The 22,250-nt window shown below is 38.1% G+C and overlaps 1 gene segment (V, D, J or C); it reads left to right on the top strand.

Annotated features, from left to right (window-relative positions):
- Positions 1–6,628: 6,628 nt before the first annotated feature.
- LOC308643396 (immunoglobulin lambda variable 1-40-like) overlaps positions 6,629–22,250 on the top strand; it is a 33,013-nt gene continuing 17,391 nt past the window's right edge. The window contains exons 1-2 of the V gene segment in view: positions 6,629–6,674; positions 6,773–6,826.

The raw sequence follows: 22,250 nt of genomic DNA, 5'->3' as shown, positions 1-22,250 counted from the left end.
GATGGTGTCACCGGTGATACATTTTTTTCCAAAGGAGCCATCAATTGGCTTGGTGTCTTGGCATTTCTGTATCCTCTTCCCTTCTGCTAGTGATGGTCTAAAATTTGGGGGTCAACAGAGGTGAGGCAAAGAACCTGACCCCCCCTCACTGGCACCAAGGCCAAGTTTGGGGGCCAATAGTGGTGAGGCAAAGAATCTCACCCTCCCACTGGCACCAAGGCCAAATTTGGGGGGAAACAGAGGTGAGGCAAAGAACCTCACCCCCCCCACTGGTGCATAGGCCTATCCACAAGTATGGCTATATGCTGGACTGGTAGTCAGTGATGGGTATGATCCAATTGCAGTGGTACCAACCTAAGACAGGAGGCTGACGCCCAGAGGTCAGCTCATCCGATGACGGGTAAGGACCATATGTTGAATTGGACAACCTAATAGGCACGGTCCCTAAGCCACATTGCTTGTTGTTTAATTAAACAGAAGGGGGGAGATACTGAGAACCATAGCCAAGTAGGAATGAAGCATGGCATTTTTGGTTGAAAGGTGACCCCAGCAAGCCATTGAGATGATAATGATTATGTTAAGATGCACATTCAATTTGAGATTAGACCCCTGCTGTCTGCCTAGGCCTGCTGCTTTGGAGCTCTCCTGGGACTCCAGGAGAGTTCCCATTGGTTGGGGAAGTGCAATAGGAGGGATTTCTGGAGGAGGGATTTCCTGTTGATGGAGCCTGTCCCGGGAGAAGGCCGCGTGCGTGGCATTTCGCGGGAGTTTTGGAAATAAAATTTGTTCCTGCTTGAGTGGCTCGTGATTTTGTGCCCAGCCAGACTGTGGCATGATACATCATTCTTCTGCTCATAGGTGGCACAAAGGAGAGATTATCCTTCCTGCAGTGGGAGGAAAGAAGAAAGGGAGCTGCATCAGCACCTACTCAAGGGAACAATTTGGGCGCCAAATTCCTGGAAGCTCTCTCTGTCCTCTCAGTCCAGTCAGCCCATGTCCATTATCTTTCTGCTCAAATTTACAGTCAGCTATCTACATATTTTTTTGGTATAAGCAGTTACATCCAAAAGAATGTTATGTTGCAATATTAGTGCATGTAGGCATACATGTAACAACATATGAAATAACTTCTAGTAATATCCAGTGACATCTGTAGGGGACTACTGATCTGGATAGAAGCAGGAATTATGATCAGAATTGTGGAATGATTGAGTCAAAAATTATTGGATCTATTCAAATTCTGAAATGTTTGTTTATTTCTGAGGAATAAAACTACAGCAAAATAAATAGTAATATCATATTTTATCCACATATCCTTGATTTGATGAAATAAAATGTTATTTATTGAAATGATGTAATGAAAAAATACTTCATTTGCACAGAAAATGAGATTATCATTTTTAATATATATATTTTTTTAAATTTTCTGACTGCTAAAGTACAATATAAGTCATTTTGTAATCGAGGAATAAATGTTTGACACCAGTAAGTTTAGCTGTTTCAGATTTTACACTTTTCTATGAATCATAAAAGAATTCAGCTTGGGTTTCTGTAAAAGTTCCTTCTGAGTCAGGAGTGTGATTTCCTCCACATTGGGCTCAAGATAGAGTAAGAATCACAGAGTGTCTTTTCTTCACTTCTTGCATTCTAAGGACTAATGTCAGTAACAAATCATTTAGATAATCTGGAGAGTTGAGCCTAGGGATCATTTGCTTTCAGTTCATGGGATCATTCATTTGTGGTCATTCATAGATTCAGGCTGGGTAACAGCAAGTGTTATATATATATATATATATATATATGGAATTATATATAGTTATAATGATATATATGAGAATTACAGTATCTCCCTCAATTGATTAAATAGAAATCAGCAGTCAGAAAGCATGAGGCATCATTAAATGTATATAATCATTTAACAAATCCATGTGGGGCCCCAACATGTCTTCATAGAAACTTTAAATTCCTATGCACAGATACATACAATGTTTGATAATAGGAAAACTAGAAGCTGTAGGATGAATAGTTTCCAAAATTCAAACAAGGATGAGATAGATTCAGTTTTCAACTTGTCACCATATAGTTCAAATTGGGGTTACTCTATAGACAAACCAGAGTGATTTTAAAGAAGTGTTAAAGTATTATAATTTGAAGAAAAGCTAATATATTCTATTGCACTAAAATTGCACAAAGGTTTCAGGTGGTCCAGTGATGAAGCTGCATGAACAGGTGGTCCAAGCTAAACAGTACAACCTTCCACTCCTCATAAGCATAGACAAAAAATGGAGGGATACCCAGCAGCCATCATCATGAGCAAGACATGAAGGCTTATGGATAAATCTTCAGGTTTCTAGGAAATGATCTGGAGCATGCTATTCCCATATTTCAGAGGTGCCTGAAAACGTATCTTCTTGTACATAGAGCAGTGGACCCTAGGTATTTCTTTTACTGCATGGCCTCCTACTCCTCCTAAGGGTTCCATGTGCTGTCTGTGAGTTCTGCCCGGAACAAATTTATACCATCCAAACAAATAATCATAGTGCCTTGGTTTGGAGAAGTTTCCCTCTAAGTCACATTTGGTACAGGCTTGACACACAATTCATCACAGTAGGAGTTTTAAGAGGAAGAGCTAAGGTGAGCTAAGGGTATTTATTAGTTCCACTATTATCTTGATTCTATCAATGGAGGTTTAGTACTAGGGAGAGAAGTTAAGTTATAACAGGAGAGAAAAGGGAGGAAACAATATTTTTTTAAAAAGAAAGAGTGAGAAAGAGAGAGAGAGAGAATTTTAATATTTATTTTTTTTTAGTTATCGGCAGACATAACATCTTTTTGTTGTTGTTGTTGTTGTATGTGGTGCTGAGGATCAAACCTGGGCCACACGCATGCCAGGCGTGCGTGCTACTGCTTGAGCCACATCCCCAGCCCAGGAAACAGCATTTAATAGAGCAGACATTTACAATATTTGAATAAATAAGAAAAAAAATGAAAGATTGTCCCTGAGTTTTTTGTGAGAGAAGTTTTAAATTTTTGTGACATGTGGACATGTGCCTTTTTCTCTCAGGTACATTGAGTTCTTTGGGTTGATAAAACATTGATGAGTGTTCATTTGAAATAATGTGGGATTTTCACCAAACACAGTCAATGAAGCCACAAAAAATCATAGAGCAAGAGAAACTTTAGGAAAGATTCTACTAATGAGAAAAAATAATGAACTTGAGAATGAGCAGGTATAGGAAGGTTGAAAATTTATTACCATTTTCTTCTGAGAACCAGGATTTTCTTCATTCTCACTCTCTTTCCAACTATTTCTGTCTGAACCACGATAGCCTAAACTGGGATGCTGTGCACTTTTGCACCTTAATGGCACATCTTGCTGCTGCTCCCTAGGAATGTAATGTCTACAGATACCACATCTGAACTCTCCTCTACTGTCCTTCCTGTAACCTCTGTTTGTGGTAAAGAGATGCTAGTATCTCCTAAACTTACAATAACCTTATCAATTGGGGCCCATACCTGAAGATACTACTTAGTTAATAAACATACAGTGTGAATACTTCAAAAATGCACAGATAATGAGTAAAAATGCACACATAATGGACAGCCAGTTTTAAATGATGAAATGATTTCAGGATTATTGTACCTTTAACTCCTTAATTGAATGCAGATATGATGGTTTTTGTCCCCAGCTCTTCTGTCTTCGTGAAATGCACATTCCCCATTAGTGAATGCCCCTACACTGCCTGGACCCCATCTTCAACAACAAGAAGAGAGCATACCACTAGAAAATAACATAGTGAACTGTATCTGAACTGATAAGCCAAAATTTGTGAGTCTTAGCAAGTGCTTAATGAATCTAGGCAGAAATAAACCATATAATCACCTTATTTTCCACAGTACTCAACAATGATAGCACCTTCCTGGTTATTCAAACAAGAAATGTTTGCTTTTTAATATATCCTCCTTTGTAACCCAACAGGTCATTGTGGTTAACACATTATGAAGACCCTATCTTTGAAGAGAGCTCCCATGAATTTCCCAATCCTGTTTTTGCTTCTCATTGCTTCTCTATGTAGAAATTAATTTCTTGATAATCTCTTTCAGAATCCCCAGCAATTTTCAAAAGAAAATTATTTTGTCAAGAGCAAACTAGAGCATAGAGAAGCAATCAAAGCAGAAAATACTCATTCCCTAATAATATTATATTCTCATAGGGAAAAGATACATCTGAAGCCAAGGCCTATAGATTTGGGTGTGGAAGAACACAAGAGAGAATAAAATATAAGACTCTCAGAAAAGCAGCAACCTGAAAATTAGTAAACCTGTAAGAGGAACACAGGCAGAGTTACTACTACTTGTGCGCTCTCATGAACTTTAGGCTTTAAACTTTGTTCAAATATTTCTAGACTGAGAATGATACAAAGTACTTGGTTGAAGCAAAGTAAAATACCAGGTAATTTTGGAATATGTGGTGCCATATACAGTGCATTTAGAGTTCTGTAGATCATTAGAAACTGAAACAAAACAAAAGATCTCAGGACAAAAAAAAAAAAAAACAGAGTGGTTTGACTGTCAGGGGAATAAAATGAGAAAGTCCATTTATTGTAGTCAGATATCCTTCCAGAATCTCTGCCAGATTATAAGATGGATTCAAGAACCAGGATCAGATGCCAGCAGGGGGTGATGCTGGACTACTCCTGACAGGACAGGGCATGCAGTAGACCACAATGGGAAATACTGGCTTCACACCTCTGTGATAAAGAGTCCTCAACAAAGTGTGACTCTCTTGCACCTGGGCTCCCTGGTGCCACATGAGCATAGGGATCTGACCCACACCCTTGCTTCCTATTTTATCTTTCACCCCTCTTGGATTGATTGTTTAGGCCTGTTGTCTAGGCAGAATGGAAGTAAGGTCACAGAACAGGAATAAATTTAAATGGAGAACAAGCAAGGAGACTAAAGAGAAAATGAGAAGAAATCAGAAAAGAGTAGATCTCAATACTGAAAGTAAGAAATCAACAATCTCCTTTACTTAATGAACAAAAATGCAAAAATTTCTCAGTATGAATTTAGTTGCTTTGTTTAATAAAACAACATTGTAAACAAAGGACCAATATAAAGTAAAGATAGGTATATATTTGTTCATGGATCTGAAAGTTTAAACCTGGGATGACTAGCGTCATGTGTTAGTGACACTGGTGAAGGTATGATAAGATGGGAAAAGGTGAGCCAAGGTGAATGGTCACATATTATCCCAGGATGGGGGTGGGAAGCAAGAGGGAGGACAGGGTTGTGTATAACCACCATATCTGTAGACATGTCTTTAATGACCTGAGGCTCTCTCACAAGTTGTTACCATCTCTTTCAAGGGACTGTCATCAGATAGTATCCTCTGGTACTACCACCTTACCACCCTGGGAAAAAGCCTCTATGTATGGAACATTGGCAGAGACTCAAATTGCATGCACATTTTAGCAGTATGTTAAAAAGTAGAATTCATGGTAGACTGAGCATGACTTATTTTGAGCAACACAAAGAATTTGGACTCAAAATAGGACTCCATTTTTCTTGAGGTCTCCAAAGGATGCCAAACATGGACTTTGAAGGGTGGGTAGGAACAAGAGTTATGACACAATGTCAGACATCACAATCAGAGAGATCACTTCCAAGCTCTCAGCAGTGGCACTTGAGTCACTGTAGGGGAGAAAGATGGAATCAGAGGACCCACTTCAATGGGACTTTAATGGGGCTAATAAGTATACTGTGGATTCCAACAGTGTACAGACTATATCACTATGGTTCTTCAGGGTCAAAATGCACTGTCCAAATTAAATCTTTATCTGGATTAAGCAGTATCACCTCCATCTATAGCAAGCTGCTTTTGCTTCAATGACATACACTTCTGGAACTCCGGATCTTCTCCGTTCTTAGGGTTCCTATTTCTTCTTTTCCCTTTGGCTTCCTCTAGTGCTAAAGCCATACAACTGATAACTTCTTAGAGTGGAGGCAGGTGGCATTCCCAGCCTTGTTGTTCTGTTGTCTGTGTCTGCAATCTCTACCCTGGGCTCCACTGAGGTTGCTTGAGACAGTCCCCAGGATTCAGTCAGTGAAAGAAGATGCCTAACTCTGGAACTGGCCAGGAGTATCAAAATGGGCTCTATGAGGAGGAAGAAGGGCCTAATAATTATCTCAAGGGCTAAAAAACACTCATTTCATGGACATGAAAGAAATATTCATCAATAAAGCCTGGGTTTGAAATAAAATAGATGAACCAGGTAGATATGGAGAATTCATCCTTGTTTTTCTTCCCATCTCTGAATTTCAAGACATAAAATTTATGCATTTGTTGAATAAATGTGGGGCACCTGATCCGGGGAAAGGCATCAACTAAAATTCATGGGTCTAAGTTCCCCTGAAGTCATTGGTCTATACGAGCTCCCAGCATCACCCTCCTTCATGATATCCTCCAGGGAAATTCAGGATGAAAACTGGGACAGGAAAAGAAAGGAAATTCAAGTTGCATAAAATAAATTCTCCTCTGGGTCGGAAGAGGCATGAAAATGCCTTGAAGACACCAAACTCACAATGAGGTGTTTGAGGACACCAAGTGCTTGTGAGGACCCCCATCATGGCCCAGATGATTGTTCTACTAGTGATCCTCTCTTATGGTTCAGGTAAGGGGAGGGGATCTGCATCCTGGGGATACATAAAAGCAGTGTCTCAGGGTAACCTTTGTCTTAATAACCATAACTGTCTCTCTTATTGTTTGTAGTGGTATTTTCTCAGACCTTTGTGATCCAGGAGCCCTCACTTTCTGTATCTCCAGGTGAGATGGTGACACTCAGCTGTGGGCTTAGCTCTGAGTCTGTCTCTACAGGTACCAGCAGAAGCCAGAATATGCTCTTCTCATACTTCTACTGTCTTTCCTATTGTCATCCCTCTCCCTTCCATTCATTCTCATTTGTCTAATACAAAGTACTTCTGTACTTACCCTCCTTACTCTTCCTTGCTATGGGTTAGCACTCACACATCATGAAGAGAATTTGGCTTTTAGATTTGGGGGACTGTCTTACTTCATTTCGCATGATACTCTCAAGTTCCATCCATTTAACCACAAATGCCATAATTTCATTTATCTTTATGGCTGAGCAATATCCCATTTTGTATGTACACCACATTCTATTTATACATTTATCTGTTGAAGGGCCTCTAGTTTTGTTCCATGTTTTAGCTATTGTGAATTGAGCTGCTACAAATATTGATGTGGCTGCATTACTCTAGTGTGCTAATTCTAAGTGCTTGGGCTTTAAACCAAGGAGTGAGATAGCCTGGTAAAATGATAGATGCAGTTCAAGTTTTCTGAGAAATCTCCACACTACTTTCCAGAGTGGTGGCTACAATTTGCAGTCCCACCATCATGTGTTTATTTTCTATCTGCAATTCTGCTTCTAAAACTTTTTTTAATATAATTTGTTACATGTTGCTTGGTGTAAAGACTTTGAATATTCTGGGTTCATACTTGGAGTTAAAATTAGAGAAAGGATAACCAAAAGAAAACTCTGTATGTGCTGGTGCTTGGGTACACTCATGAAGAAGAAGACATATAAACTTATTGATCTGCAATACAGTAGAGAAGTCGTTTTGTCTTGCTCTTCTGAATAGAAGGGCAAGTGGAACTTGGCCTTTGGCAAAATTAAAATCTGCAGGAAATTTATAGTAGTTTAGATGTAGAGGTGAAGATAGAGATATAATATTTCACTAAAATGACAGAAAAGCACCAGGGGAGCTACGTTGCCTATTTAACACAGTGAGTTTACATAAATTTGAGTGAATTGATAATGCACACATTCCATATGGAATTTATTTTAAAATAATCTATTAATCAGAAAATGTAACTTATATTTTCCAATCTATACTATCATTTAATAAATATAAAAATATTAGATTCTACAATGTAAACAATTTATCTTATCACAGAAATAAATATAATTCCTTGATTTTTAATCTTGTCTGTACTTAAATACATAGTGTACTAGAGTTAAAAAAAATACCAACCTACTATGAGGGGAATTAAGATCATAAATATAGAAGTTTCTAGACCCTAGAATGGCAATTGTTGCCTATCTTGGGATGTGGAAATGTCAAAATTATGAAAACAAATATTCAATATATCTAGCACTTAGAGAATGCAAATTGAAACTACACTGAGACTCCATCTCAGTCAAGTCAGAATGACAATTATCAATAATACAGGGACCTACAAGGAAACCCAGATTGTCTCTTGCAGACTTGAGACACAATAGTCAAATATTTTAACAATCACAAAGAATGAGGGCCCTTACCATGAGATGGGCAGAATGTAACAGAACTGGAGCTTGCTCTGTACAACAAAAAAAGCTGGAGAAAAAAGTCAAGTGAGTGCTGTCCCCCTCACGCCACCCACCCCTCTACCCCCTGCCCACGTACATAAGGTAAACATTGGACAAGATAGCTATCCAGGAAAACTTGACTACTGCCTATGAGAACCAAAAGAGTGTTCACCTTTGTGTGAACTCAACAGCAGGTCTATTTGTTGAGAGCTGCTCTGGATGATCTAGTGGTTAGGATTCAGCTCCTCACTGCCATGGCCCAAGTTTGATTTCTGGTCAGGAAAGGCTTTCTTTTGCCATCTGTAGTGGTACATGCCTCTAATCCCAGATACTTAGGAGGGGTGAGACAATAGATAACAAGTTAGAGGCAAGCTTCAACAACTGAGGAACAACCTGTCTCAAAAACAAAATAAAACAAAAACCTCAAAAATACCATAGAGAAGCCATTCATCCTAATACTCAGCTTGGGATATCAAAGTTGTCTGATTATCAATGTTTATGAACATTGCTTTGGTGAGCAACTTAAAAGGTGTTCAGGAATTGGGTGGACATATGATTCTGCATCAGAAGTGTGCACATATAGTGTCATTGTTTCCAAATTTTCAGGTCCTTTGGAATGCCAGACCTAATTTTCTGCCTCTGTGAAGCCTGCCTTGCCTCAAGTCTGTTTTGCCACCTCCCCCCCAAAAAAAGGAGCATCAGAGGTGGCCTGTGCTACATGTGAACAATAGAATGATAAGTTGAAGAAGTACTGCCCTCCTTTTCCCCTGCATGTTTGCTTCTGCAGGCTGATAAAAATTATCCCAGTGAGTGATACTGTACTGAGTTAGTAACAGAATGAAAATGAACACATGGAGAATCACCATTCATCACATGCAGTAAAAAAGTGTTAGAACAAGAATTTTGCCATGTTATTTCACATCACAGAGTTGCAATTTTGTTCATCCAGAATGCCAAAAACTATCTGTTCTGATAACAAAATAATATTGCTAAGTCTATGCATCTCATTGCTAATAGATAAAGTAATTTCAATGGGTTTCTGATTTGGTATAAAGCTCTACTTGCTCCACAGCATATAATTCAGGAAGATTGATTTTAGGAGACACAGATGCAACCAGACAACTGAAAAACTGCTCACTCAGATCATCAGCGTGGGAAACAGTGTCCTAACTAATATAAGGCTCTCCTCCTTCTGTCACCCACATTAGCCATTGGAGCTAAGGAACATTCATCTCAATTGAACATAAATTCATTGGCAGGGTAGTTTATATGTTAGGTCACAAAACAATTGAAGAGGAGGGAGTTCTTTTAATCTTATTCTGAGACACTGGTTGTTCTATCCTGGGAGTTTCACTGACATCGATAACTCTTTTATAAACAATGAGTGTTATCATGCATACATTATTGTCAATCAGCAAAACCTTAAAAGCTGGGAGTGGTGGCATACACCTGTAATCTCAGCAGCTTTGGAGGCTGAGGCAAAAGAATCACAATTTTGAAACCAATCTCAGCAACTCAGCAAGGTCCTAAACAACTTAACAAGACCTCTTTCTAAAAAAGTAGGGAACTGGGGATGTGGCTCAGTGATTAAGACCTTCTGGGTTCAATCCCAGAAATCAATCAATCAATCAATTAATCAATCAATCAATCAATAAACAAACAAACAAATAAATAAATAAACAAACAAAAACAGTAAAGCCCTTCTATTTTGATTAGTGTAGTCATGTAGACCTGGTTGACCATCTACATACTGGATTTTATATCCACAGAATGACTTTAAAAAGTGAAAATGGAAAGAAAAGAAAATTTAACCTTCTAACTTGGAGCATTTCCTCTTATTTTTCTTTTTTACCCTGTATATTGTTACTAAAATAATTTGCAACTTAAGCTTTCTCTACATCAAATGAGAAGTTCAAAATGAGCAAACTTACTATCAAGTTGGTCATGAACACAATTCCTTTACTCATTCAAAACATTCATGAAATGAGGTGAATATCATTACTCTAAGTACATGTATGAAGACATAAATTGTGTCTCTCTTCATTGTGTATAACCAGAGATATGAAAAATTTTGCTATATATGTATGATGTGAATTAAATGCATTCTGCTGTCATATATAACAAATTAGAATAAATTTTAAAAACTAAAAATAAAAACATTCATGAGTGAGGTTCCATCTTCATTGATCTTTTATCTTGATAACTTCCACTTATAACAGAAAGAACTGAATCCTTGAAGGAAGAAAGAATATCCAGGAGAGGGAGAAAATCAGGAGATGGGCAGACACTGTGGCAGAACACCAAACAAATGATGCTATGTGCAAATACCAAAATATGACAGTGAATCTCAATTTTATTAATAATTTCAATGTAGCAAGTAAAGAAAAACAGAAATAAGACCCAGAGAGAAAGAGGTTTAGGAAAGGGTGTAAGAGAGGGAAAGAGAGAATATTGGGGAATTCATTGATAAAATAATGTTTCCTGTATATAGGATTATGTGTACAGTTAATCCCACTATTAACATACAATTATAATAAATCAATGAAGCATTATATAAAATAAATGCAAGTATGTTATAAGAAAATTCCAATAAGGTTAAAAACATGCAAGTCTAAAATTGAATTGCACACAATTGGGAATGATTTCATTAAAAAACAAAAAAAGTAGATATAAACAGGAATGCTCAGGAAAAACTCTAGTAATTAATGAAAGACAGTCTTAGAAACAGTGGCAATGTCATAAAAAACAATTTATTTAGACCAATAGGCCTCCAGGTGGCACCGTGGACATTTGTAGAAAACTGGTGGAAACTCAAGTGGTTTAGTTTTAATGGATCATGAACAGTTGCTCAGTGGACTATGCACCATGCTAGAGCAGCTGCTTCCTCCCATGGGGAATATCCACAGCACACAGCCACTCTGGGTTTACCTCTGAAAATCTAAGTGCTTTGAAGACAATGGGCCATGTTTTAAAAGTTGATGGTAAAGGGCTCATATTTATATAATATACCAAACAAACACACCCCCTTCAGCAGGCAGTCTGTAAGAAATCATGGACCATAAGGAAGTTTGGACTAAATTTTAGGGCCTGGGGATCCTTACAAAATGCATATCACAATATGTCTCCTTTTCCTCCAAACTCATTGTTAAGGATGGAAGAGAATATGGATTCCAGGCATTGTAGGGGAATTCTGATTTGCTTCCTCATTCTGGACACATTTGTTTGAGTTTTAGGGTCCACTTCTTAGGTTGCAGGACTCAGGAGACCTCACTGACCACTTGCTCAAGAGGGACAGTCACTTTCATCTGTGGCTCCAGCACAGTTTTGGTCACCAATGATCACTTCTCATATTGGTTGCAGCAGAATTCAAGCCAAGTGCCAAGACCCTGATTTGAAATGCAAACAGCAGACACTCTTGGTCACCTTCTTGGTTTTCAGGCTCCCTGGATGAAGGAAAAGCTGCCTGCTTCTCTCAAGTGCTCAACTGAGGGTAAAACAGGTACGATGTGTGATACGTTACAATGATTCTCAGCACAGTCAGACCCAGATGGGCAACATAGATATAAACCTGCACATGACATAGCCTGGATAGAAACATGATCACAGGATATGGAAATCATAAGACTAGACATTGATAAATCTGGCAGCCCAATGATGACTTATTCTAGAGAAAGGCTAAGGAAAGGGTCTGGTTAGTTTCTGTTTCTCTTTAAGTCCATACAAAATGATATCTGTCAATTGTTTCTAAGGAAATGATCCACAAAATAAGTATTAAATTATTGTATCTTACAAATGGGACAAAACTTCTGAATCTGATCTGAAAACTTTCTTCCAGTGGTTAGCATCTCCAATGATGTTCATTTTGCAATTAATCAAAGGGAAGAGACCAACTTTAATATAGTAATAAAATTCACTAATTTATACATAAATTTTGTACAATGCAAAGACATGCCATAACATTTTAAAATATACTGAAGGACACACACTTCCTGAGTTGTCCATAAGCTTCTTTTATGTTGCCAGTGTGAGGGACCTTCAGTTGAGTGTTATGCTATAGTGGGCCTACCCAACAATCACAGTGCATACCCTGTCTTCTGAATGATGCCTAAGTCCCATCATAAGCAGGGACTGGCAAACAGCCTGTGTACCCATAGGATTGCTTTATGTGATATTCTGTGTACTACTGTCAGGGCCAAATCCTGTGGGCCTTTGGCCATGACTCCAAGCAGTGGTGCATACCCACAGCTAGTTTTCCTAAACAAGAGGTATATTATCTCTCAACTAATGTATTCACTGGCACTTATTATTGGTCAGCATTGGAAGTGGGGATATCTATAAGATGTTTGTGAGCATAGAGCAAAACCATACTATAACAATATGTAGAAGATGTTTTATCAGAAAAGTCATGAAATGTTTTCAACATCTTTACTTGAAATGCAGCATTTATTTTTTGTGAACTCTACTACAAAAGCCTCAGATCAGCTGATTTCCTTTTCAAGCCCATTAGTAATTTTTCTTTCTATCTCCTGTGCTTTCCTCATTTCTAATGAATTTTAAATTCACAAACACTAATCCATAAAGACTTTATACAGCAATTTTAGGAGGAATAAGGTAGGGAAAGGGAACCCTAGATTCACAAAGAGCCTCCAAAGTGGCTTTATAGCTGACCTGTCCCCAGTCCTCACTTTCAGGTTTATGTATTTTTCATTGTATGTGGAGTTTGTATATAAAAGCCTCCTTCCCCTGCAAATGCCATAGAAAATTGGTTGTATTGTGTTTCCTACTTCTGTGGAATGTGTGTGGCAGAGAATAGAAAATTAAATACTGTGATGAGATAGGGTGATTCTCACTCTATCTTGGGCTGGGAGCAGGCAATGCTGAAATATTTGTTGGAGGCAGGATCCTTTGTCAGGACCACCTGTCTCCTGGACACAGACATGACTGACCTAAGTCTGAGCAATGTGGAAAATGTAGGTCTTCCATTGGGAGGTTTGGGGCCCAAAGGTGAGAACCTTGACACCTGCCCTCTGGTCTTGGCACAGAAATCATTCTTTCCACAAACTAGAAACTCTCTAGGTACCTATAAAGTCTCAGATTAGGCACACTATATGCAAACTGACACATGACAGGAAGGTGTGTGGATTCTCTCTTTTCCAAAGAGGAGGTCCACTGAACAGGATAGAGAAGAGTGTGGGTTCAGAGTTGCAAATCAAGACCTTCAGGGACCAAGCTGGAAGCAGGTCTGATTTTATTGCACAGTTATCATGTACATATACTCAAGCAGTAGCTAGGCAGATTATAGGCAGCCACCAATACAATTTCTGGCCAATTGTTCTTGCAGTGACCAATTAAGGAATGGGCAATGGAGCAAGAACAGAAACTGCAACACATGGCCTCATGCCCAGGGCTGCGCCTACAGAGTAAGCAGTTTGCCTCTTAAACGTTTAGCACAAGGGAGTGGTTTGCAACTCAGACACCCTTAATGTATGCCATGTATTCAGTACTCCATGCACTTGTCCCCACAGGGAAGAGCTTGTTGGCCTATGTAAGTGGCACAGATTTTTTTTTTAAAGAGAGAGTGAGAGAGGAGAGAGAGAGAGAGAGAGAGAGAGAGAGAGAGAGAGAGAGAGAGAATTTTTTTTTTAATATTTATTTTTTAGTTCTCAGCGGACACAATAACTTTGTTTGTTTGTGGTGCTGAGGATCGAACCCGGCCCGCACGCATGCGAGGCGAGCGCGCTACCGCTTGAGCCACATCCCCAGCCCCAGTGGCACAGATATTTATGAAGCCTCTGGGTTTTGAGGCTTAATAAGAGAGTCCTGGGTCCTCTTATTCAGCCTCCACCTGTACTGCACAGGTCAGCATTGTCCTCACCATCCTGTCTCCTGCCATAAATATTCTTTCTTTGTGTGCTTTTTCAGAATATAATTATTTTTAATGTATTTTTAGATTTCGCCTCCCAGCTTGTGATGACTCAGTCATCCTCTGCATCTGTCTCCCTGGGACCCTCAGTCAAGCTCCGCTGTACCCTGAGTAGTCAGCTTAGCACCTACTACATTTCCTGATATCAGGAACAACCAGTAAAAGCCCCACTGTACGCAGTACTTGTTAACAGTGATGGATGCCCTGGAAAGGGGAACAGCATCCCTGATTACTTCTCAGGCTCCATATCAGGACCTGACAGCTACTTAAGCATCTCCAACATCTAGGAGGATGAAACTGACTATATCTGTGGTGTATCACATAGCATTGGTGTGCCATTTGAGTAAACCACAGTGACACAGATCCATGCAGAAGAGTGACAAAAACTCCTCTCTATTCAACTAGTGAAAATGCCACATGGTTCTCAGAAAGTCTCTGGAGTCCAAAGAATCTGAGTTGTTGATTAAAATTTTATAATAAGTGATTCAGGTATTGTGTCCACCCAAATCAAATATATATATAATATCTTTATTTTATTTATTTACTTTTAGGTGGTGTTTTGGATCAAACCCAGTGCCTCATGTGTGCTAGGTGAGCACTTTACTACCGAGCCACAACCCCAGGCCCCCCAGATGCATTTTTATTCTTGCCACAAGTTCGTTGGAAAACATTTCACTGGGCAAGACTCCTATAAAGTCAAGAAATCTGTAGTAATGTGTGAATACTATGGTAGATGTCACTTCCAATACTGGTGCATTTCCTGCATGGTATGCCATGCCATTGTCCTTTCTAGATTTCAATTGTGGAATACAGTACATATATTACTGTGTCACACTGAGTTTGGTTTATTATATTTTTTCAAATCATTATCATATATTTATAAGGTACAGTGTGGATTATTATTATTATTATTATTATTATTATTATAGCATAATAGTTATTCATAGTTGTTGTATTTATCCCATCAAACACACATGTATGGAAATCAATTTCAGTTCATGATCCCTCACTTTTAAATTTTTTTTTAAATTTTAATTTTGTTTTTTATATGTTCTAAATTAGTTATAAATGGCAGAAGAATGCATTTCTGTTCATCATACACAAACGTAGCACAGTTTTTCATTTCTCTGATAGTATATGATGTAGATTTGAACCATATGTACAATCATACATATAACTAGGGTAATGATATCTGCCTCATTCCACCATGTTTTCTACCCCCATGTCCATTCTCCTCCCCTCCCCGCTTTGCCCAATCAAAGTTTGTCCAAACTCCCCATGTCTCCTTCCTGTTATGGATCATCATTCACTTATCAGGGATAACATTCAGCCTTTGCTTTTTGGAGACTCACATAGCATGATATTTTCCTACTCCATCCATTTAACTGAAAATGCCATAGTTTTATTATATATATTTCTTTGTCCATTCATCTATTGAAGGGCATCTAGGTTGATTCCATAGTTTAGCTACTGTGAATTTAGCTGCTATAAACATTGATGTGTCTGCATCACTATAATATGCTGATGTTAAGTACTTTAGGTATAAACCAAAAGTGAGTTAGCAGGGTCAAGTGGTGGTTCCATTACAAGCTTTTTAAGGAATATCCCTACTGTTTCCAATGTGGTTGCACCAATTTGCAGTGCCACCATCAATGTATGAGTGTACCTTTTAACCCACATCCTCACAACACTTATTTTTGCTTGTATTCTTGATAATTGCCATTCTGATTGGAGTGAGATGGAATCTTAGAATAGTTTTGATTTGCATTTCTCTAATTACTAGTGAAGTTGAACATTTTTCATATATTTGTTGATCAATTGTATATTTTTTTTCTGTGAAGGGTATTTTCATTTTCTTAACCCATTTATTGATTGGGTTATTTATTCTTTGGTGTTGAATTTTTGAAGTTCTTTGTATATCCTGGAAATCAGTGCTCTATCTGATGTGCATGAAATAAAAGCATTGTCCCACACTGTGGGCTGTCTCTTCACATTCATGATTGTTTCCTCTGCTGAGAAGAAGCTTTTTACTTTGAATCCATCCCATTTATTAATTCTTGATTTTATTTCTTGTACTTTAGCAGTCTCTTTAAGGAAGTCAGGACCTAATCTGACAAGATGAAAATTTTGACGTACTTTTACTTCCATTAGGTGCAGGGTCTCTCGTCTAATTCCTAGGTCCTTGATCCACTTTGAGTTGAGTTTTGTGCATGGTGAGAGAGAGTGGTTTAATTTCAATTTGTTGCATATGGATTTTCAGTTTTCCCATAACAATGAATGTTTTCAGTGCATTTGGATTCCCCACTTTTCCCTCCATTTCCTCCTGTCCTCTCTCAGTTGGAGAAATACCACCCTTAACGTTCTCAGTATCTCATTTTTTTACAGGGTAGAAAGAAAGTGAGGCAGTGAAAATATTTAACACAAATGGAGATGTTGGGGCTTCACGACGCGCTGTCCTATCCAGTGACTCATGGCCATGTGACTTACTCTGCCACTCCTAAAGTATATCTCTTATTCAGTGTTTCTCCTTCTACATTGGGCTTTCTTTCTAACTCTGTTTGTGATAACACTCAAAGGGTTCTCCTCCAAAATTTGTAAAACATGAGGGAGATTCAGAGTTTTCTCCCCTACTTTTAAGACACTTCACTTTAAAAATATTAACAAATAATTGATAATTCTTTTTTATTAATTGATTTTATTATTGAGATCTAATTAACACTCAGTTTTCTTTAAAATGGAAGAATTACCCAAAAACTAGATAGAAGTGTAATTTACCAACCTACATATTGATGAAGACAATTGCCTTCCTGCTCAACAAATTATATTAACAAGCTACCAGAATTTTATATGACAATTACTAATTGGATAGCTATTTTGCTTTTGTACTTATGAACTTGTTTTTGTAAATTTATGTTTAAGATGCAGTCAGAATAACCATCAATTGCTAAGCTACTCCCAAGTTGCAATTGATAATCCCCAAAATATTCAGAAATAAATTTAAAACATCAAGCCAATGCCCCCCCCCACAATGACTTAATTTCAATCTGCAGCCAAAATATGTGAGAAATTACTGCAAACATGACTCTTTAGAATATTGTCAGGGTGGACATGAATATCTGTATTACAGGAAAACCATCCCAGGTACAATTTGCTTCCAAATACATTCTTATCACCCACAAAGGTGACTCTTCTGATGCGGGACACAAAGATACAGAACTGGAGTTTGTATCTTGATATGGATGGGCCCTAATGCATTCAGCACTGGTTGAGCAGGTTAAGGTGACAACATGTGAAAAATCAGTATTAATTATTTTTTATTTCATCTATATAAAATAATATTATAAACTATGATGTTGAAGAAATATACAATGGTAAGGAAACAATGCATCATAATGGAAATTACTGATATGAAAATATTATTAATATGCTATATTGCTTTTACTAACATTTGAAATCTAGACTTCTGTGATTTAAATAATTAATACAACTGATATAAAAACCCCCTCATAATTGTGAGTTGAATGTTGTAACACTGCCAGGCAATAATACAAATTGTTTCATCCACTTCATTTCCTAGAACAGAAAGTTAATTTAGTGGAGCTCTCTACCAGTCTCTGAAACACAGCATCTCCTGGAAAAGGTTGAGACATTTCTTCATTGCAATGACAAAAAAATCAGGTAGAATGTTTGGCCTCCCCATGAAATGCTAATGTTGGTAGGATGCACAAAACATTTTAGGAGAAACAGGCCAGAGGGAGAGTATGTGCTCTGTGGATCCTGATGTAAGGTCAAGATCTATGGTTGCTCAAATTAAATCACTGAGGATATGGTTCCAATAAGCCTCCAGTTGTTAGGTAAATATGAAGTAGTAATAGGATATTATACAATAATGAATGTAATTTATTTATGTTTCCCCTTGAGAAGTGCCCAGTTCAAAAATGGCCTTTGAGATCCATTTATTTGTTTTGAATTAATTCATATAGAAAGAAGTACATATAAAAGGAACATGATCATACCTACAATTTATAAAACTCATTGACCTTTTTTTATTCTCTTTATTTTTCTTCATCTATGTGTGTGTGAGAGAGATTGTGTAATATATATATATACACACACACACACACACACACACACACAATGATAAAGAAATACTCAGCTTCCTTTAAAATATATACTATGTACTGTTTGGGAAATAACTTTGCTTTTATGAACTTATTTGTGTGGATTTATTAATTTTTTTACCAAAACTGCTGTATTTTTTATAAATTATTAATCTACCAAAATAGAAACACATTTTACCTTTAAATGTTTTTCTTTCAAAACTAGAAGATTTTTTTGAGTTTGGAGCCTTTGAAAAGCAGATGCAACGTGTTCAGAGAAGATGTAGTTTGGGAGGAGGGGAATGTCGGTGAACACAAACTGGAAAGGACCTGGAGGACAGCAGGTGACTTCAGACCACAGCACTGACACGTGTGGCAGTATCAGGGTGAGAAAGAATTAGATAGGAAGATCCTCTGACCACAGACAGATCTGAGAGTTTCTCCACAGGCTGAGTGGCTCCTGGATCCTGAGTGGCCATTAGAAGGATGCTAGTTCCTACAGAATTACCTTGCAGTAGTCACTCCAGAGTCCAGCATTGCCAGTGGCCAGCCCAAAAAGGGACTGTCAAGCAGTGGTTGTCCCCCTTCAGTATTCCCTGGAAGATGTGTGGGGAGCACTTGTTGTTGACTACTTCTGGCCTTTAGTGATCCATTCATCCTTAAGACAGTGGATGTTCCTGGTTCTCATTGGCTGCTACTCCACCTGGACCCCAAATGAATTCAAAGCTGAAGTTTGAATCAGGGGTTGAGAGTCCTTAATATCTACAATCCCTGCAGCCACTTAGATACACCCTCTTCTCTGACCTGCATGGGCAGGAGGTCCTCAGCCCTGCAGCATCCTCTTATAACACTCTATCTCCACCTGTGCCCAATTCTTGTTGATCACATAACATGGAATAGTCATCAAATTCCATATATATCTCCAGTGTCTCATGTATGTGAGACATCTCTAATTATATCTTAAAATTGCATGAGTAACCACTACAAAAATAAAATAAATAAATATGAATGACAGAACAAATAAACGACTGTTCTATGTTCCCTATTGGTGGTTCTTTTAACTTCTGCATTTTTCATATGTGGGAGAAAATGCAACCCTGATTATCTCTGAATGTACTGAATAATTTCCACCTTTTCATACCATGATCAAAAAATGACAAATATGCATCCACATCCCAGCAGTTTCTCAGAACAGAGAGTCTATCTAGCCTTACCTTTGTCAGTCTCAGCAGAGGTGTTGCCTTCACCTACCTTAAACTCTGGTACATCTCTCCTCTCTCACTTGAGGTTCAGTGGACCCAGGGTCCCACCTGAAAGTGATGTGACTTTCTATTTCATTTGCAGTCATAACAGCTACCTAGAAATGTTCTCTGTTGGCTCGTTTCTCCCCTATTCTCTTCTAGAATACCCTCCAAACACCAACCAGAGCCAATACTCTAATATAAGACATAATAATGGGCACAGACATGGTTATATATGTCCAAGTAATTGAGGAAGTGACCTGAAGGACCTAAATCTTGTTTCTGCTGTACCCTGAGCCCTGCCTACCTTTGCACACACAGTTGCCACTTATCTGTGCCCTTATCTTCTCTGCCTGTTGCTACAGAAAGAGTGCACATTTCTGGTGCATTATTGTCTCCCCCACTAACATCTGTTTCACCCTCAATGAACTCCATTCCCACTCAGAATCCAGAGAAAATGCCCCTTCCTCAGAGACCTTTACATGAACACATCTTCTCTATTTCTGCTCTAGGCAGCTTGTTCTCAGATTCATAGTGGTTTGAAGGCTCTTCTGATTCATGTTGTCATGTTTGCCATGCCACCTAGTTCAGCACCCACAGAGGAAGGTGTCAGGGATGGTTACCTCCAGTGATTCTTGTTGTAGACTATGTTTTATATAACTTTTCTTATTGTGTAATATTTGACAATGAACCACCCATGAATGAAAGTTTTTACAAATTTTGAGATATGGTCACACATATGTGAACATCAGCACATAAGGTCAAGAAATCCACCCCACCACACAAGCCTCCTGTGCCCTGTGGGAATACTCCCTCTATCTCTTCTCACAGCACTTCCCAGGCATCCAATGACTTACTCTCTGTGATTCTTGGTCAGTTTTAACTTTATTAAAATTTTATAAATAGAGTCATACAGCAGGTATTCTTTCCTCAATGTCTTCCTTCACCCTACAAATCTGCTTTTGAGTGTCTCCCATGATGAGTTGAATTGCACTTCATCCTACTGAGGACACATCATGATCTATGTGGTCCCTACATGCTTCTTTCTCTATGGATCCTTTTTACAGATCACATGTAAGTTAAAATATATTTTATGACTCATCAGAATGGAGGAAAATATAATCCATGCTGGATTATGTTCATATTCCTTCGGGTTATGAAATAAGTATTTTCTTAGAGTCCTAAAACTAGTCAATCCTCCAGGCACTTATTGTTCCTGCTTTGATGTATGAACAGACCTGCTTACATATTACACCATTTTTACTCACATTTAAGCAGTGCTAAAATTTTATTCCTAATTTCTAGGGGGTCATTTTTTGGATACTGGTGATTGATTCCAGGGGCCCTTACCACAGAGCTATATTCACCAGCACTTTTAAAAGTTATATTGAGACAAAGTCATTCAATCTAAGTTGCTTAGGACATTTTTAAGTTCCTGAAGCTATTCTTTAACTTATGGTCCTCCTTCCTCAGACTCCCAAGTCACTGAGTTTCATCCATGCACCGCCATGCCTGGCTGGAGGTCGTGTGTTAATTCTTTTAGTGTTGCAATGACAGTGCCACAGGCTGTGGAAATTATGAGCATCATAAGTTTACAGGTTTCATGATCTAGACACTGGGAAGTCCATCAGCATAACGCTGGCATCTGGGGATGCTTTTGTGCTGTGTCCTATTAGGTGGAAAAGAAAATGGGGACTCAGAGAAAATTGGACTGAATTACTTCTTTATATCTGGACACCTTTTCTGCCATAACTAATAAGTACTTTTACTTTTATTTTTTTTAATTTTTCTCTCTCTCACAAACACACACACATACATATGATTATATCGAATTTATTATTTTTTTCCTTTTAGTTATACATGACAGTATAACATATTTTGACATATCATAAAAAATGGAGTTTAATTTCCTATGTTTGTGGTTATACATGATAAGGAGTAAAACTTGTTGTGTATTCATATACGAACATAGGAAAGTTTTGTCTCACTCATTCTACTGTCTTTCCCACTCCTATCCTTTATCCTTTCTACCCACTCCCTTTTTTTCTAATCCAGTGAACCTCCACTCCTCCCTTCCCTCTACCTTTTTTGTGTTAGCATCCACATATCAGAGAGAATATTCAGCATTAGGATTTTTGGGATTGGCTTATTTCACTTGGCATGTTAATCTCCACTTCCATCTACATTCCAGTAAATGCCACAATTTCATTCTTCTTTATGGTTGAGTAATATTCCATTGTGTATATGTACCATATTTTCTTTTTCTTTTTCCCTGGGGATGGGTACTGGGCATTAAACTCAGGGGCACTCAATTATGATGCCACATTCTCAGCTACATTTTGTATTTTATTTAGAGACAAAGTCTCACTGAATTACTTAGCATTTTGATTTTGCTGAGGCTGGCTTTGAACATGTGATCCCCCTGCCCCAGCTTCCCAAGGTGTTGGAATTACAGGTGTGGACCACCACACTCAAGTTTTACCATATGTGTTTTATCCATTATTGTTGTTGAAAGGCACTCATTTTGATTTCATATCTTAGCTATTATGAAATGAGCTGCTATAAATATTGATGTGGCTGCATCACTATACATGCTAATTCTAAGTCCTTTGGGTAT

The sequence above is a fragment of the Spermophilus citellus genome, assembly GCF_964194105.1.
Source record: "Spermophilus citellus genome assembly, chromosome: 3".
NCBI lineage: Eukaryota > Metazoa > Chordata > Mammalia > Rodentia > Sciuridae > Spermophilus > Spermophilus citellus.
This window is presented reverse-complemented; position numbering and strand designations above follow the sequence as displayed.